This window comes from Equus asinus, chromosome 14, assembly GCF_041296235.1.
Source record: "Equus asinus isolate D_3611 breed Donkey chromosome 14, EquAss-T2T_v2, whole genome shotgun sequence".
Lineage (NCBI taxonomy): Eukaryota > Metazoa > Chordata > Mammalia > Perissodactyla > Equidae > Equus > Equus asinus.
In genome coordinates, this window is record NC_091803.1 from 32,961,433 (window position 1) to 32,978,192 (window position 16,760).

The window sequence follows — 16,760 nt, forward strand, 5'->3', positions numbered from 1 at the left end:
CAAAAACTTGTACACATATGTTCATAGTAGTATTATTCATAATAGCCACCCCAAATGTCCATCAACTGATGAATGGATAAGCAAAGTGTAGTCTGTCCATACACTGGAATGCTATTCAGCCAAAAATGGAATGAAGTATGGATACATGGATGAATCTTAAAAACAGGCTAAGTGAAAGAAGACAGTCACAAAAGACCATATACTGAACGATTTCATTTACAGGAAATGTCCAGAGAAGACAAATCTCTACGACAGAAAGTCCACGAGTGGTTGCCTAGGAACGGGGGAGAGGAGAGCTGGGAGGAGTCAGAGAACGACTGCTGATGGGCACAGGGCTTCTTTCGAGTTGATGAAATGTTCTAAAATTGATTGTGGTGTTGGTTGCATGATTGTGAATATACTAAAAACCATTGAATTGAACATTTTAAATAAGTAGATTGTAAGGTTTGTGAATTATATTTCAATAAAGCTAAAGTTAAAAAAGAAGACAGTCTGGGCCAGCCCAGTGGCATGGCCAGCGGTTAAGTTTGCATGTTCCGCTTTGGCGGCTCAGGGTTCGCCAGTTCGGATCCTGGGTGCAGACATGGCACCACCTGGCATGCCATGCTGTGGCAGGCGTCCCATGTATAAAGTAGAGGAAGATGGGCACGGATTTAGCTCAGGGACAGCCTTCCTCAGCAAAAAGAGGAGGATTGGCAGCAGATGTTAGCTCAGGGCTAATCTTCTTAAAAAAAAAAAAAAAAAGAAGATAGTCAAAGAAAACTGTTAAATTTAAAAAGCAAGTTGCAGAAGAGCAGGTATATTATGGTGATCCTATTTGTGTTAAAAGAAAAAGGACACTTGTAGACACATTAAAACTTTCCTGAAGGACCCACGGCAACTCTCCCAGCACTGGGATGGGCAGTGGGACCGGGAGCTGGGAGCTAGGGGGTGGAGGCAACTTTTTAAAACTTAGTACACTTCTATCCTGTTTTAACTTTTTACAAAGCTGGATTGCTTCGATACAAAATAATAAATAAGTGAAAAAATTTTAAATCTTTTTTTAGATCAAGGCAATAATTTCAATTATTCTTAACAGCTCTTTCCATCGGCAGGCAGTCTTCTAGATCTGAGGCCTTGGCACTTAATCTTGACAGTTATCACAGCAGGAAATATATTTAGATCATAACCCAGGACATGCCCACAAAATGTCAATGAGAATTTTAGGAAACCGTACTCAGTCTGATTTTGTACAATACACTCTATTTTCTTATTTTTCATTGTTGTTTTTCTTTTTATTCTTTTTCCCTAATGCACCACTCACACCAATTTCTCGACTCAGTTTGAAAATTGCTGCTCTAGGAGTCGACGGCTGAGTTTGTTTCCTACGCTCTGGGCAAGACACAGTCACGGCATGGATCCAGTGCCTGAGCCACCTGATCCTGCTCGTTACCAAAATCTTCCCGGGGCCCTGTGCCCACTTCTCCCCACTCGCGGCCACGCCCAGCCCCAGCGGCTACTCTGTCCTGGTCAGCCCTTGGCCTGAATCCATGCTGATCAAGGCAGCTTGGTGCCTGGAGCTGCCAGCAGGCCCAACCAGGCCACTGGCCTCTGGGGGCCGGGATGGTGTCAGACACACAGCTCCAGCCTGCAGACCTCCAAGCAGTGTAGCCCAGTGGTTAAGAACCTGGACTCAGGAGCTAGGCTGCCAAAGGTACAAATCCCAGCTGTGCTGCTGGTGACCTTGACCAAAATAATCCATCTCGCCGACCCCCCCACACACCCGATTGGTAAGGGGAGCTGGAGTGGGGAAGTAGCCTGACTGGGGTTCCACAGCCAGTTCACAGGAGAATTATGAGCAGCGCCTACTCTGTCCTGGCCAGCCCTTGGCCATGTCCCACCACAGACCTGACATTCTCCTCGGTCCTGGGAAACAACAGACGCTGCACATGCAGCTGTGACCCTGCCTGGCACAGCGCCTCGGACTTGGCAGGCACTTGGTATGTATCCCAGAACTGGGGGAGCGGGATGGGTTTTATGGCTTTTCAGTTGTCATAAATTTGCTCTGAAGGCAGCTGAGACAGCGGCTACTAACTGTCCCCAAACAGCTGTTCTCTCCCTCCTAATAACGAACCACCCGTTTTTGGCCAAGCAAATGGTCACTCAGAATGACGGCTACATTTCCCAGATTCCTTGCAATTGGATGTGACCATGTGACCTAGTTCTGGACAAGCGGATATACGCAGAAGGGCTGTTTTCAACCTTAGAGAAGGGTTTTTAAAGGGAGGGAGTGTGCCCTTCTGCTCTCCCTCTTTCCTGCTGGCTAGAATGAAGCTGTGATGGCTGGAGCTCAAGTAACTATATTTAACCATGAGGAGGAAGCCATGTGCTGAGGATGGCAGAGCCATGAGACAGAGGGAGCCTGGGGCAACATAAGCTTACATCATGGGGCAGCATAATAGTCCTGGACTCACAATCTTCAGACTTTGCTACCTAAACTTCTATAATCTACTGTAATTTTCCTTTTTTCTTTACTACTAGCTAATTCTGTCTGGCTCAGTAGCTCTTTTTCTCCCTTATCATAAAAAGGCGCATCACATCTCTTAGGATAAGTTGATGCCTGGGCAGAATCAGCCTGGGAAAACTATGGCCTCAGTCTAGAGTCCTAACTTGACAGCTGCTCCCACATTTGCCCACGAAGACTGGGCCCCTGGACAACGCTGGATTCTCCCAGACAGGCAAGGAGCCCCCACTATACCATAACTCAGTCCCATGATGCCTGTTCCAACACCAGCCAGGGCACCCCACCTCCTAGGAATCTCCATCTAACCTGGGCTTCCCTCTGCCCACAGAGAGGGCCTGCTCCTATAGAACAGAGAGCTTGAGACCAGGAGCAGGACCCCAGCTCCCAATACAGCAGGATTCTCTAGAAAGTCTCCTCGGCCTTCACTTGGGCATCCACATCTTCCCCTCCCAGTCGCTGACACACCCTGGGAGAATATTTCCATGGAGAGGCAGCTGAGTGGAGTTCTGAGACAGGAAGACCCGAGTTCAAGCCCCAGCGCTGCTACTTACTGGCTGTGGGGCTTCGCCTCTTGACCCTTGGCTTCCTCACTATAATCTGGGATGCAGAGTTGTACCCATCCCCTTAACTTGGCGGTGCCGGCACAGAGCAAGCACTAAGACATAATAGCTACTATTGTCATCATCATTTTTATTATCATAAACAAAGGGGGCTGAGCCTTGGGTCCCAGCAAGGCTGGTGACCTGGTCGCTTGGTTAGCAGCCGAGCCAAGTTTCTTCAGGGGTCCTCAGGGAACAGGCTATTTCAGGCTCTGGCCACAGGACCACTGCTGTCACTGGGTCTTGCTATAAAGGGCTCCTCTGGCAGCTGCTGGGGCAGGGAGCGACGCTTGCAATGCTCAGGTCAAGGCCTGCGGGCCAAGCTACAGTGACCGCTGGTCCTCCTCAGGCCTCCCCTCATCCCCAGGAGCTGCTTTCCTGCTGTAGAAATGAGCTGCAATCTCCCACCCACCACTCCCGGGAGCCAGCACCCCACAGCCAATGTGGCCCACGCTGAGCTGGCCAGTGCACACTAGTATATGCCCAGCACAGCAGAACCCACCTGGTCCTCAACTGCAACCACAGTGGACAGAGTGACTTCTGGGCTACCTTGTGTCATGCCCCTGCTTCTGTTCAGGACCTGCTTTCCCCAACACTCAGGTCACAGTGGTTGAGGTTGGGGATCCCACCCCCAGGTAACAGCATGTGTCCCATGACCCAGGTCTAAGCCAACTACAGAGTTCAGGCACCTGGCCACAGTGACTGGCTCAGAGGTGGGCATGTGACCCAAGTCAAATCAAGCTGGCCCAATGGCAGGTAAGCCTGGGGCTTTAGCCTGAGTGACTGGAGATCAATCCTTTCCCGCAGGATATGAATCTGAGACACGGGCTGAGGCCACCGGAGAACAAAGCTGACACTCACTGGAGAGCAGAACAAGAGATAGAGAGAAAAATGAGTAGTGATGACATCATTTGAGACCCTGAATCCAAATGTGCCTGAAGCCAAAGTACCTGCCTGGACTTCTGAATTATCTGATACAACAAACCCTTGCCTTTTGTGGGGGTCAGGGGATGACTCGGCCAGTTACACATAGGGTTTTTGTCACCTATAATAAGATAAGTCCAGGACTTAGGGCTACTGTATACTATTTCTATATAATTAAAAAAAACACTTTTATTAAAGCACATGGTTAAAAATAACACCCCTTTCCTTGTAAGGCAACCATATACGACCACACAAGTTGAGTACTGCTCAACTTGAGTGAACAACCTTTGCAACAGCACATGAGCAGCCCTGCTTCCCACCTCCAGAGACAACCACTTCCAGTTAGTCTAGATGTTACTCCTGGTAGATAACTCCACACCTCTAAATAATATGCTTTCTCTGCTATTTCATACTTTATCTATTTTGGTCCTTATTGATCGATTTCCTGGTATGATAAATGAGACTTTAGCTTCACTTCCCCTCACTGCTTCCCTTCCCCACTCCACCCCCACACTGGTAGGTCTTCTGGTTCCTTCAGATATCACGGCAAGAACTCTCCACCTTATTCCACCAACCAGAAGGAGCTACGAGTTTCTCACATTGTAGTGTGAGTTCATCTTACCAAGAGAAAGAAGGAAAGATGAGGCTTTTGTGCTGCAAATGAATGATAAGAAAGCAGAAGAGACCTTTGCTCCTATTGACCTCAAAAATGCATGATTTCTACTGAAACAAGACAAACAAATAACCCAGGTGGACAGGTTACTGCACCCCAGGCGCTACACTAAGCATTTGACATGGACTTTCTCATCTGGCAATGACAGGGGCCTTGGGGCAGAAAAGGGCCGGCCCACCTCTGGTGGGGCCACCTTGAGGAGGAAAACTGAGCAGAATTAGGCTGCCCTGGGCGGCACCTGGCTTGTTCCAAGGATATCTTGAGCTCTAGCTTGAGTCCTCAGTTTCCTTCAAACAGGACACAAAAAGCTATCTTGAAGAGGAATTTGCACCTCCACGTTCACTGCAGCATTATTCACAATAGGCAAGGTACAGAAACATCTTAACTGTCCGTCAACGGAGGAACAGATAAAGAAAATGTGGAGTGTATATATATATATATATATATATATGCATACACATATTCAAACAATGGAATATTATTCAGGCTTAAAAAAGAAGAAAATCTTGTCATTTGCAAAAACATGGATGAACCTGGAGGACATTATATTAAGTGAAATAAGCCAAAGAAAGACATATTATGTGATCTCACTTACATGTGGAATCTAAAAAAGCCAAACTCACAGAAGCAGAGAATAGAAAGGTGGTTATCAGGGGTTGGGAGGTGGGGGAAATGGAGAGATGTTGGTCAGAGGGTCCAAAGTTTCAGTTCTGCAAGACGAGTAAGTCCTGGAGATCTGAGGTACAGTGTGCTGACTGCAGTTAACACCGCTGCGTATACTCAAAATTTCCAAAGAGAGCGGATCTTATTTGTTCTCACACACAAAAAATGGTAACTATGCGAGGTGACGGATGCATTAATTAGCTTGACTGTGGCAATCATTTCACAATGTATACCAAATCATCACACTGTACACCTTAAATATATACTATTTTTATTTGTCAATTACACCTCAATAAAGCTGGAGAGGAAAAAAAAATCCCAATGTGGTGGTGGAGAGCTTGTGCCCTGCAGCCACATGGCCTCTGTGAGGAGGCGGGACCCTGTCCTAAACAACAGACTCTGTGGGGCAGGCTGGGTCTTCCCTGGCACCGAGCAGGACTCCACAAGCGCTAATCAAACACCTTTCTAGGCTGTGTTTTATTTATTCACGGGGTAGGGGGCGGTAACAAATATACAGCATCAGGAGTTAGTCAGTCAAGCATCAAACTAAGAGTTGATGTCAGTGTCTCTTAATGTCTGTACCCCACTCCGCATGTATAAACATTTATGGAAACTATTAAGAGAAATAATATAGTTTGCTGTCAGAATGTCAGAATAAAAGGATGGATTTACAGATGTCCACACCCATCTTCTCCCTCCTGCTATCTCACCTCCCCTGCTCGCCCCACCCAAGAACCAGTCACCGTTCATGACCAAGCTCTCACCTCCGCGCCCCGGAACCCTAAGGCCCCTCCTTCCGGAATGCCTTTCCCACTTGCTGCCAAACCCCCATGTTCCCTTCAAGATCCAGCTCAAATTTTGACCTCCTCCAGAAAGCCTTCCCTGGGTGTTTTTCTCATCTGTAAAACACAGGACAGCTAACAGTACTTATCCCAGGAGTCGTTCTGAGGATTCAATGAGATCAGGCATGTGGCGCCTGGCAGAGAACTGGCTCGCAAAAATACCAGCTGCTATTACGCCCTGACCATCCTCCACCCCCTAAGCCACATCCCTCCTCCTAGGCCCTCCATAAGCATTCCCGTTACACCCAGAGGCCCAGCAGTCTAGGTGGTGGGCAGAATAATGGCCACACAAAGATGTCCACATCCTAGTCCCCGGGAACCTGTCAATAAGTTCCCTCATACGGCAAAAAAAACCTCTGCAGATGCGATCAAGTTAAGGACCTCGAGATGTGGAGATCATCCTGGATGATCCAGTAAGCCCAACGTAATCACCAGGGCCCTTATGAAAATGAGGCAGGAGGGTCAGAGTTAGAGGAAGAGATAGGACAACAGAAGCAGGGGTCACAGACAGAGAAAGATTTGAAGATGCTCTGCAGTGGGCTTTGAAGATGGAGGAAGGGGCCACAACACAAGCCAAGGAATGCTGCTGGTTTCTAGAAGCTGGAAAAGGCAAAGAAACAGATTTTCCCTGGAGCCTCCAGAAGGAACACAGCCCTGCTGACACCTTGGATTTGAACTCCAGAATCACAAGATAATAAATCTGTGTTGTTTTAAAAGCCGCTCAGTTTTCAGTAACTTGTTCCAGTAGCAATAGCTGGAAACAAATATAGTCTAGAACAGTGGCTCTCAACCTGGGGCAATTTTGTCCTCTCAGGGACACCTGGCAATGTCTGGAGATATTTTTGGTTGTCACAACTCCAGGAGTACAACTGGCATCTAGTAAGTAGAGACCAGGGATGTGGCTAAAGATGCCACAGTGCACAGGACAGGACCCGACAACAGCTATGCAGCCAGACTGTCAATAGTGCTGAGGCTGAGAAACGCCGCTCCAGAATGATCCTGGTGGAATTCCAAGGAGCCCTCCCCGACCTTCTCTCCCTCTTCTCCTCTTTAAAAACAAACCTCTGTGCACAGAAAAATTAACTCACTCACTGATAAGAACGCAACCTGCGGCGGAATCGAAGGCGATAAGTCAGCACTCACCCCACGAAGTCTCATAAAAACATCACCGCAGGACACAGTGCTCTGTCCACATGACACTGTTATGGTGCAAAGGCTGTTTTATTGTTTTACAGATTAGAAAAATACATTTTGGAATACAAAGCACAAAATGTTATAATTATAGCTCTGATTAATAAAATGCACAAGAGAGCTGGAATTTTAATTTTTAATCATTTGCTGGGCACTCGGCTCATGTACCAGGACACTGTGTACTCCTGGCAGGTCAGACCATGGAGACAGCATGTCTCACTTCTCAGGGGAACTCTGTGTTTACGCAGCCGCTCGGTGGCCAGACCATGTGAGTGTCTCCAACAAAAGGGGCCGTGTCTTATTCCTCTCTAGCTCCCAGCCCAGAGCACAATGCCTGGCACACACCAGATTCTCCGTAAATACATGTTGCATGAATGAACAAGCAACTGGAGAAAAGTTGGCAATTTCTGCTGATATAATAGGCATTGCAGGCGTGGAGGAGTGCAGGGACTACTGGGTTATAATTACAAGGTGTCTGGGGGTTAGTTAGCTAGAAAAGACATGGCTGAGGTCCGGAGCGGGACAGCCTGGATCATGGGGATACCTTCAAAAAGCACCCAAGACCAGGTCCTGGCCCAACAAGACTTTTGGGACCAAGAGATCTGGGATCACGTCCTGGCTCTGCCACTACTAGCTGAGTGACCTTGGGCAAATTACTTAACCTTTCTGAACCTCAGCTTCCTCATCTATAAAAGTTACTCATTCAGCAAAGTGGAGCAGAGACAGCAAGGTGAAGAGGTGAGAGAGGTGGCCAGAGGCCAGAAAAAGCCACACTGGCACAGACAGCTAGCCCTCCACCACGGATTTGTGCTCACCTGCCCAGCCAAGGACTACATTTCCCAGCACATTTTGCATCTAGGTGAGACCACGTGACAGCATTTGGGCCAATGGAATGTGGGCAGAAGTAACTTGCGCTGCTTCCAGGCCCATCCTGGCAGCCTGTTTTCTGCGTGCTGTCGGCTTCCCTTCCACGGCGATCCTGCCCTGAGACCCGCAGCCCAGAAGAGATTCACAGCATTTCAGGATCACTTACAAAGCACTTGCTACATAACTCCTCTCAGCAACCTGGGGGACACAGGATCCCGTCTCCCTGGGCTTGGCACACACCGTGCCCTCCATCTGGCACATGCCCCAGCTTGCCCTCCCTACTAATCCCCTGGCCAACTCCTCTGCTCATCTTTTAGGTCTCAGCTTAGATGTCACCTCCCCCAGGAAGCCTCCTTTTGAACCCCAGGGGGTAAGCCCTATTAGCTTCATCCTACAGATGAGGAAACTGAGGAACAGAGAGATTAAGTGACTTGCCCAAAATCACATGGCTAGAAAGTGGGGGTTGAGTTTGAAGCCAGTGCAGGCTGAATCCCGGGCTTCCACTCAGTCATCAATTGCTGACCCAGTCTTTCTAAAAGTGTGGTCCTGGGACCACCAGCAGCAGCAGCGTCAGCCTCACCCGGGAACTTGTTAGATGTGCAAATTCTCGGGCCCCGCTCCAGTCCTACTAAATTAAACTCTGGGGGCGGGCCCAGAAATCTGTGGTTAAATAAGCCCTTCAGGTGGTTCTGATGGGCACTAAAGTTGGAGAACCAGTGGCCTCGAGAAATTTCCTGCGGTTGAGCCACCTGCTTTTCAGCCAGTCCCTGTGGAGTCCTTGCTAAGATGAGAAGATGTCACAGCTGAAGAACTGAACACTGTCTCCCCTCTGACCTTCCAGCCATTTGAAATGCTTCTCTGGATGTTCCACAGTCCTGAGACTATCAGGACCCAGAGAAGGTCATCTTATACTTTATCATCAGCCTGTTAGTGATTCCTTCCTTTGCTTGAAGGCTTCTTGCCTGTGCCCATCAGCCTTGGCTATGAGAGTTTAATCCAGCAGCACTTTAAGGCTCGAGCCACTTCCATCCCATGGTGGTCACTACAACCACCTCCTTCTAGAACATTCTCAGTTCACTGCAGTAAACATTATGCAGCTTCTTGGTCAGCAGAACTGATCTCCCCAACACAAAAACTTTTATTTTTTTAATCAGTCCAGCCAGCTGCTATTACTTTGAATATAGTCCTGATCATCAATTTCTTCTGCTTTAGCTTTTAGAGTCAGACCTGAAAGAGTGAATCCTCGAGAATGAGCCTGAACAAATCCAAGCTTCTGCTGTTGACCCTCAGTTTTCTTCCACAGTGCTCTCAGAGTCCCGGCAACCAGAGGCCAATCCTGACAGAGACTGGTCAAGACGTCTTTGGGGAATCTGACCAGTGTGAGAAAAAAGACCTAAAAACACCGTTCCCCAGTGGAACAGCCCAGCCAGATCGCCCTGAGGGGAAGGCCACAGCCCACAAGCCCCACTCACACCCAGAGACCTTCCAAAGAGCTTACTGGAGTCCCACTGTCTCTAGCAAACAGCCACCAACCATCAGGGGAGGTGGAAAGGAGAGGCTCAGCTCCACAGTCACTCAGGAGCCCAGGCTCCTTCCAGCTTGTGGCTCTGCCCTCCTCTAGGCCCTCACAGTCCTCTCAACTCATCTGGTAAACAAAAAAAGAGGGGGAGATTTTTTGGGTCCATGCTTGGGAAGACAACATACTATTTCTGCTCACATTCCATCAGCCAAAACTTAGTCATGTGGCCCACCAAACTGGCAGGGAGTCTGGGAAATTCGTCCAGGTGATACCCCAGGAAGAAGAGAACAGAGGTATTGGTGACCAACAGCTGTCTCTGCCACAGAATACATTAAAAATGTTTTAAAATCAAATCAGTGATACATCTTTAATCAGCCAAAAAGTACTGTTCTGTCACAAAAAGCACAAAAGAAAAAAATTGTAAATCATAGAAGGTACACAATTGATCATACGTAAACTGAGACCATTTCAAGTAATCATCAGGCCCTGACTTCATGCCTCCCCCCACCTCCTGCAGAAGATAGGAACTTGAGATCCCAGCCCAAGGGGACAGAGAGAAGAGGGGATGGCAATCCCAACCATGTTACACCTGAATTCACGTCATCAAGAAGCTTCATCGCACTTGTTGAATTAATACATGCTCAAAGGAATGAACATAAGGTGCTGTGGAGGCCACAGAGAAGGAAGATATCTGCATACCTCTCTCTCTAAACCCCACCTCCTTCCACGGGCGTCCTTTCCAGCTCAGCTCAAACATCACCTACTCCAGGAAGCCTTCCCCAATAATCCTCCTCCCCCCATCCACACAGCGGGCACTAGCAGCTCCCATGTGCTTGCTCTCTACTCCCACACTTCCTCCATCTTGCTTCTTAGAGTCTGCTATTAGACCACCCACCCTCAGCCTCAGTTTCTTCCTCTCTAAAATCAGAGTGGACGACGTTACTCAGTTTCTTGGCTGCGTGGCCCCAAGCCAGGACCAAGGACCCAGAAGTCAGGCTCCCAGAGAGCGTCCCGACAAGGCAGACCTAGCGGCCCCCTTCCCATGCAACCCATCTGTCACACTAGGGGCGCAGCTGGGCCGATTTCCCGCAATCCCCCCAGATGGCGCAGGCAGACCGAGGCCGGGACTAACCCGGAGGCCACCGCCCCCGCGCCGCCACTTGCATATTAATACCCGGCCCCTTGGCGCACAGGTCAAGGGAGCCTGCCAACACCCGAACTCCCGCAGCCAACAAGGCAACAAGGGCGCGTCTACACTGTTCTCCAGGTTCGGGGAATTCGGGCCTCTCGTTCAGGGTCGGGGTGGGGGATGCGGCTCCTAGCCCTGCAGGTGACAGGATGGCAGCGCTGCCCCCATACTCTGCGGAGGGGCCCCGGGCGGAGGCGCCCAAACTGCCTCTCCCAGCTTGCTGCATGCCAAGTGTTTTCTCAGTAGACACTGCCGTTAAACTGCATGACTCCCCCATCTTACAGAAGCAAACACTGAGCCCCGAAGAGTTTAACCAGAGGAGGAGCGCCCCGCACACTCTCCTTCCGGGCCGCCTCGAGCCCCAGTTTCAAGCCCCAGACCCAGCGCGCTCCGGGTGCCGGCTGCACCGAGGCGCGCAAGCTTGCCCGATGCCGGCCCCCCTGGCCAACCGCGGCCCCCACCTACCTCCCTCGGAAGGACAGGAGCCGCAGCCGCTGCTCACGGCCGCGAGGATCCAGAGGAGTTGGCAGAGGCTCGCAGCCCGGTGCTCCAGGGTGCAGGGCGGGCGTGTCCCCCGAGAGTGCCGGGGAGGCAGCGGGGGCCGCGCGGAGCGGATGGAGCGATCCCGGGGCGCGGGGGGCGCGTGCCAGGGGCGCGAGCGCAGTCGACCGACCGCCGAGCTGGGGCAGCTGCAGCGCGTGGCGTGCGGGCGTAGGAGCTGAGCAGTAGCCGGGCTGGGGCTGGGGCGGGGACAGGAGCCGGCGGGCGCTCGGCGCCGCGCTCACGTGGCCGGCCGCCCCCAGCTGGCCGCGGCCGCTGCTGCAGACGCAGCGCTGGCCTTCCGGCGCGCTCACGGGCGCCGCGGCCGCCGCTCCCCAGCCGGATGAGTACATAGCGTCCGGATCGAGGGCGTGGGGTGGCCCTCGCAACTCCCCGCGGGGGCGGCGCCCTCCCCGTGGGCGATTCGAGGAGGGCAGCCAACCGCCCATCTCCCACCCTGCCTCCCCGGGCTCCGTCAGCTGCCAGCCCAGTTCCTGTATTCGAGTCCTTTCCAAAATCACTGGTAATCTGACCTCATTGTTTGTCTCTATGCATAACCTTAAAATAGTTTTATCAGAAATTGCTTTTGTTTTTTTTTTCCTGATTTCTACTTTGTAAAAACTTTGGCACTTAGGACAATTGCAATTATTTGTGTAATTATTTGATTAATAGCCCCCCTAGAGTTCCCTGTCTAGTCCTTCGCTGTACGCCTAACTCTAAGCACAGGACCTGGCACGCAGTAAATGCTTAATAAACACCCGTGGAATGAATGGACAAATAGGGAAAGGTATAAAGAAGAAAGAGAAATAAAAGGAATGATAACTGGGCCAGCCCCGGTGGCCTAGAGGTTAAGTTCAACGGTGCTCCATTTCAGCAACCTGGTTCGGTTCCCAGACGCGGACCCACGCCGCTCTGTTAGCAGCCATGCTATGCTGTGCTAGCGGTCCAGCTGAAAAAGAGGAAGATTGGCTGACAAATGTTCCTCAGACAAAAAACCCAAAACTACTGTGAACATGTTGATATTATCTCCTGCCAGATGCTTTTTAGTGAAATTTTAGAAATTTCACAACTCTTATTTTAGAAATAAAAATGATATTTATTGGATTATTTATTGTACACCAACGAAGAGGTAGGTTTCACAGCTCTATTTTACAGATCATAAACCTGAGGCTTATAGAGCTAGGCTTGCCCAAATGATTTCTAAGGTGGCTCCTGTAGGCAAAGGGTTTCTATATTTCATGGCTCCTGCAGGTTTGGGGTCTGCTGAGTTATTCTGTGTAGTAAAAGGAGAGAGGCATTTGAAGCATTGCAGGTGAGAGGGAGGGAGGGGACAGGCAGAAGCTGCCAGGCATTGTGGGAGGGAGAGAAGGGGAAAGGCTTCCAGTAGGAGAGCATCTTGTGGGGGCTGTTCAAATAGTTTGCTGTAGGGGGTGCATCCTAACCACCTCCCTATGCCCCACAGAGCTCTTCAGTGAAGGCTACTTGGGCTGGAATGGTGGGAGTGACCAGATTCTCTCATGGACCTGGAGGGAGGGCTGAGTCTTAGTCCAGGTGAGCCCCAGGCGAACAGAGACCACAGGTGTGGGCAGACCAGAGACAGAAAGAGGCCGACATCTGGGTATGTACGTGGGTCTATTTATGTTTTTCCTAACAAGAGTGGACTCCTATTTATTGCTCCTTTTCCCCCCTCAACACTAGGTTGTAAACATGTTTCTGTAGTCAAGAGCCACCTGTTATTTGTAATGCCTGGTTTGATGTGCCTTTTTGGACATAATAATTAGAGCTGATATTTACAGGGCATTCCCTTTATGCCATGCAATTGCTTTACAGGCTTATCTCTTTTAATTCTCATCACAACCCTCTTATTGCACCCACTTCATCCACAGGGAGACTGAGGCAGGTTAAGTGACTTTCTCAAGGTTACACAGTAAGTGGCAGAGCCAGGATTTGTTCCCAATCTGGGTATATACTGGCCCCTCGAGTGTCCTGTCCCTAAACCTTGACTGTTCAGTTTTTGAGGCCTCTGAAAATTCAGGTTCCCTTGGGAGAATGAAGGCCTTCAGCTTACCAGCTACTATAGCCTCTGTGGGGAGTAGGTTCAAGTTTATGAGGCCTGGGCAGTGGAGCAGCATACAGGCAGCATCTCATAAGTTGGTGGGGGGAGGGGATGAAATAAAAAACAAACGGTCCTGAAACCCATCATTGAGTATACTACCCCTTGGGCTCTGTGCTACAAGTTTGAAAATACAAGATCTAGAAGATATTATTTTGGCTTGAAGTGCTGGCTCCTTTGGTCACCTTGAGAAAACTGCTCTGGCTTTTGGCAAAAGACAAAATTGTACCTGAAATTCTGATCGTGGGAAACTGGGGCAGGAATAAAGCATCTGAGCTAGTCTGTCCAAGCCCCTCCCCCCACCCCCCAAAAACCTGCACTGCTTATAGCTCTGTGGCCTTGGGAAAGTTATTTAACTTCTCTGAGACTCTGTAGTTTTTGTCTGCGCAGCAGAAATCCTCCTTCTTTGCATGATCTCCTTGATTAGTCCTCAGGGAAACAGCCCACCCTACTCTCAGTTCATGAGAATAACCTGCCCCCTCACTCCCCTGGCTTCAAGAGTAGACACATGACCAGATCTGGCCAATCAGCATATTCCATCCCTATAGCCCCACTGATTGGTTCAGGAATGAACATGTGAGTCAAGCCAGGCCAATGAGATACTAATCTGGGTCTTTTATGGTAACCATTAAAAAGAGAATCTCTCTTTTCCAAGGAGTTGTTGAGCTGGTAGCATGTAAACCTAGGGTTCCTGGGCGTTCACTCTTATGGCAGATATTTATTAAAATCGTATTGTGTGCCAGGTATTGCTCTAGTTGTTGAGGGAAAGGCCTGCCCTCAGAGAACTGTCTAAGAGGGTAGGAAAAAGGAAAACAAATTTCTCAAATAGCCATTATTCCATACCAATATAAACTGCAAAGCATGCTATGAGCAAGAAGTGTAGGGAGCAGCGAGAGATTATAAAGGCAAACCTGGTCAGGAAGGCTTCTCTGAAGAAATGACACTTAAGCTCTGAAGGAGGAGTCAGCATCCTTCTAGTAGCTTTAGGAAGGCAGGTGCCCTGGGTGGCCTCAGCAAGGAGACGTAGGTTAGATCATTCTTGGTTTTTGCTTGGTCCTTAATCACCTCCTTCAACCATCACACAAAACTGTTCAGATTTTATTGAAGAGTTTGGGGTAACAAAAGAGAACTAAATATAGGAGGAAAAAAATTAAATTGTTCTCTCAATGTTACAGCATCCAAGAGGAAGAATAACCCTTCCCAGGGGACTCTTCATTGGTGCACTCAGTTCCAAGCCTTGCTCCCCTGTCCTGAAGCCTGCCCTTCCTTCTCTCATCTCATGTGGACAAACATCTCTTCAAACTCTGAGGGACAAAATCCCCACCTCTATTAGAAAAGTCCCTCTCCTTGCTCACAGGGATTGGGTTCTTTCTCCTTTTCCCTCCACCAGAATAATCCACAGGATTCAGTAACCCACGGGATGCTAAAGATATCTTCAAGAAAGTGAAAAAACAACTCAGAGAAAGGGAGAAAATATTCACAAATTATATATCTGATAAGGGATTTGTAGCTAGAATATAGAAAGAGCTCTTACAACTCAATAATAAAAAATAAATAACCCAATTGAAAAATGGGCAAAAGATTTGAACAGACATTTCTCCACTAAGTACATGAAAAGATACTCAACATCACTAACCACAGAAAAATGAAAATCAAAACTACACCCACTAGGATGGCTAGCATCAAAAAGTCAGATAATAACAGATGTTGGCAAGGATGTGGACAAATTGGAACCTTCAAACACTGCTAACCCAGGAATGGAAACTAGAGAACAGTTTGGCAGTTCCTCAAAAAATTCAACATGAGGTTACCATAAAATGTAGCAACTCTACTCCCAGGCATACACCCAAGATAAATGAAAACATATGTCCACACAAAAACTCATGCAAAAATGTTCATAGCAGCATTATTCATAATAGCCAAAAGGTGAAGGCAACCCACCATCAACTGATGAATGGATAAACATGTGATGTGTCTATACAGTGGAATATTATTCGGCAATAAACAGAAACGAGGAACTGATACATGCTACAACATGGATGAATCTTAAAACTATTCTGCTAAGTGAAAGGAGTTAGACACAAAAGGCAACATATTATATGATTTAATTTATATGAAATGTCCAGAATAGGGAAATCCATAAAGACAGAAGGTAGATTAGTGGCTGCCTGCGGCTGGGAAGGGAGTTCAGGAGGAACAGGGAGGGACTACTAACAAGTATGGGGTTTCTTTTCTGGAGTGATGCAAATGTTCTAAAATTGATTGTGGTGATGGTTGCACAATTGTGTAAAAATACTAAAAAACAATGAATTATCCTCTTTAAATGGGTGTATGGTATGTGAATTATATTGCAATAAAACTGTTACCCAAAAAAAAGGAGTCACGGTGCCTCCATGTTACCATGGTGCTTCAGGGTGTGGCAGCAGAAGAGAGGTCGCCAGGAATAGTATTCCAGCTCTTACGTGCTCTAGCCCAGTCATGGGTACGTGGCTGTTCCCAGCTTCAAGGAAGTAGGTGTGATCTTCCCACAGGCTCAGAGAGGGTTGGAGAACCACACTAGCCACATACGCGATAGGAAGGAAACGGTTCTCAAGTGTTAGCTGCTCAGATCCCCTGTCCACAGGAGGCCATGTCCACACGCGTTGTAGAACAGTTTTAGGTTCACAGCAAAATTGAGCAGAAAGTGCAGAGATTTCCCATTATCTCCCCTGCCCCCATACAGGCACAGCCTCTCCCACTATCAACATCCCCCACCAGCGTGGGGCATTTGTTACAACCAATGAACCTACAATGACATATCATTATTCCCCAAAGTCCATAGTTTACATGAGGGTTCACTCTTGGTGGTGTACATTCTGTGGGTGTGGACAAATGTATGAGGACATGTATCCGCCGTTGTAGTATCAGACAGAGGATGATCACTGGCCTGAAAACCCTCCGTGCTTTGCCTAGTCATCCCCTGCCCCAACCTTAACCCCTGGCAGCCACAGTGGGATGTTTTCAAGCAGCAGCATGAAGGCCTCCTTGGCTCACTTCCGTGGCTCAGAAGGTCCTGGGCCTACTGAGCATGAGAAGCGAAGCCCATTGCAGAGCCATCGACGGCCCACCTGCAGCTACAGAAAGCCTCGCAGGGCTAT

The 16,760-nt window shown here is 48.8% G+C and overlaps 1 protein-coding gene and 1 long non-coding RNA gene across 3 annotated transcripts in view; one reads left to right on the plus strand and one right to left on the minus strand.

The window, feature by feature from the left end:
- EEF2K (eukaryotic elongation factor 2 kinase) overlaps positions 1-11,802 on the minus strand; it is a 59,391-nt gene extending 47,589 nt beyond the window's left edge. The window contains exon 1 of one of the 2 annotated variants that reach the window (XM_014857892.3): positions 11,436-11,802. The gene's annotated coding sequence lies outside the window, so the exon portion shown is untranslated. The remainder of the gene's footprint in view (positions 1-11,435) is intronic. The other variant, XM_044746400.2, reaches the window with a different exon arrangement.
- LOC139040207 (uncharacterized) lies at positions 11,766-15,147 on the plus strand. Its single transcript, XR_011494264.1, has 3 exons — positions 11,766-12,033; positions 12,973-13,128; positions 14,799-15,147. It is a non-coding gene; the product is annotated as an uncharacterized lncRNA (long non-coding RNA).
- Positions 15,148-16,760: the final 1,613 nt, after the last annotated feature.